General features: G+C 34.6%; 1 protein-coding gene across 1 annotated transcript in view; it reads left to right on the top strand.

Moving 5' to 3' along the window:
- Positions 1 to 2,500, top strand: part of Slik (Sterile20-like kinase) — a 52,614-nt gene that overhangs the window by 23,808 nt on the left and 26,306 nt on the right. The window lies entirely within an intron of this gene.

Here is a 2,500-nt window from a genome sequence, read left to right as displayed (position 1 = left end):
CAGACACCCACACCCACAACCACACCCACACCCACACCCACACCCACACCCACACCCACACCCACACCCACACCCACATCCATACCCACACCCTCACCCTCACCCACACCCACATTCACATCCACAGCCACAGCCACACCTATACCTATGCTCACCTATACACACTGGCAAATTGACACATACTATGCATCCACACTCACACCCACTTCAAAACATACACCCACACACACAAACCCATAAGCAAACAACCATGTCTTTGCAAATGATCCCATATATACACACAACAACATGCACATATATATATGAATTATTATTATTATTATTATTTATTATATTATTTTTTTTTGTTACATATATTCATATATCTAAACGTATCTGTATATATGTTGAGTACAAAGGTTGTATGTTTAAAGGTTGTATTTGTATGTGCATATACACAGGTATATGATTTGACATTTAACATAATAACATGGTTTAGGCTCCAACAAACCATCTCACTAGTCTTTTTCCCCCATGGAAGTGCTGTTCCCTGGTCTTTTGACTTGTATGGAGGCTACAACTTTTAACTGAAACTGTAATCAGTTAGGGAATGTTGAACAGGTCTCTATTTTTCTTTCTGTTATTAAAAAAGGAGATAAGAACAAGAAACTGTGATATAAAACCTAGGACACATTTTGCGTATATCAGACCTAACAGTTCACATCCCACCTACAGACAAACATGGTTGTCACGCCTATGAACGAGAGTTTTCTCCCCATACCATGTAGGATATTTTTTATGACTTTTTTTATATGGGGGTTCAAATCCTGAACATTTGACTTTGGGACTTGTAATAGAATGGTGGGCTATCTCTAAGATAGTTTTCCATATTGTTGATGCAAAATGAATGGCCAATGATTTGTATTTAAATGTCAGTAATGATTGTTATGTATCAAGCAAAATAGATGATATCAAACTTCTAAAAGCAACTCTCATTCACAAGGAACAACTCTCACAGCAAATCTTGGTAAATGTTCTTCTATCTTGTTCATCTACAGGTTCTTATATTAATTTTTTAATTTCTCTTTCAAATGAATAAGCCATTCTTATTGACACAAAGTACACTAGCCTCTGCCTCACTAATCACATTGTTTTAAGCCAGCCAAGAATAGTTTGGGATGAGTACCCCCCTGTAATAGAGAAATTCAAGTCATGAGCCCCAGCAATGGATGCACAATTGCCAATGACAGGTTTTTAGATATATCAGTGTGGTCAAATGTGTGCCTGAGTGAAGGTCAGTGTCATTAATATTCCTTTCCAATCTTTCTCTCTCTCTTTTGGGCAGTAGTGTTGGATCATAGTGTATCACAAAAGTAGACAGGTTACACTTAAACATGGAAGACCACATAGATGATTGGAAGGTAGCAGTCAGTAGGAACAGTTGTGAATGGTAGTGGCCACTGACCTAGAACAGTGGCCATATAACAAACAAAAGAATGATAAAATGGATATGGATATAATATAGATAAATATCAGGATATACCCACATAGTTAAAAATACATGATCTTACAGACCTTTAAGAAAAAAAATAAAACATTGCATGACCATGGAGGCAAAGGAAAACATAAGATCATGTTTCATTAAAGTTGTGCCTCTTAGCCACTGCTTCCTGTTATATTTTCACTTTGTTTATTTTGCTGAAGAGGGAAGAAAAGTAAGAAAAATAATTACGACATAAACATGGAGTTCAGCTACATGTTGGTGGTCTTGCTTAACTTCTGTCCTTTTTTCTCACAATTGGGGATTTGATTGGATTAAAGAGCTTAGAAATGTTCTAGAATTCTGAAATTTGAAATATTATAGGAAAGAATTTTGATTATGATATTTAACCTGGATTGACACAGTTCATTGTGACAATTGTTGAGAAAGGTGCAAATGAGAATGAGTAATTCCATGTTGAAATATTCATTCTCATTCTTGAATTCTCTTTCATGCTTTTCTCAACCATTCAACTTTGGATTGAGGAAAGATGACGGACTGTGAACTGTTATTGTGTCTAGCTAAGTGCATGTCTAGATATGCTCTTGTCTTGTTATCCTAAAGCCTTTTGTGCAAGGCATTTCAGTGGGAACAAATATGATTATTTATGATATTAATTTTAGTAATACTGTTTATGACATTGCTAATGTATGACAAAAAATATCAGACATATGTTTACGAGGATATTGATATTATTTGCGAGAGTGGTCTCATTGATAATGATGTTTGATTTGCATGTGTCTGGGAATTAACATGCAAATATTTCTTGAGGCAATTTATGAGATTCTCATTATCTTTATTTATACAGTTATGAAAAAATCATTTTTATTATAACTGATCTTAAATTTCATATACATCCTATTTTCCCTGGTGATATACACATGAAAAATAGTTATAACCAATATGTGCCTCTTGATTTTTTAGTTTGTGTATCAAATACTGGAAAGTAAATTATTGTCATAGATATAACATACATTTGTA

This window comes from Penaeus japonicus, unplaced genomic scaffold, assembly GCF_977035675.1.
Source record: "Penaeus japonicus unplaced genomic scaffold, GWHDUDI00000001_assembly GWHDUDI00000013, whole genome shotgun sequence".
In the NCBI taxonomy this organism is placed as follows: Eukaryota; Metazoa; Arthropoda; class Malacostraca; order Decapoda; family Penaeidae; genus Penaeus; species Penaeus japonicus.
Note: the sequence above shows the minus strand (reverse complement) of the source record. Positions and strands in the feature narration are given on the sequence as shown.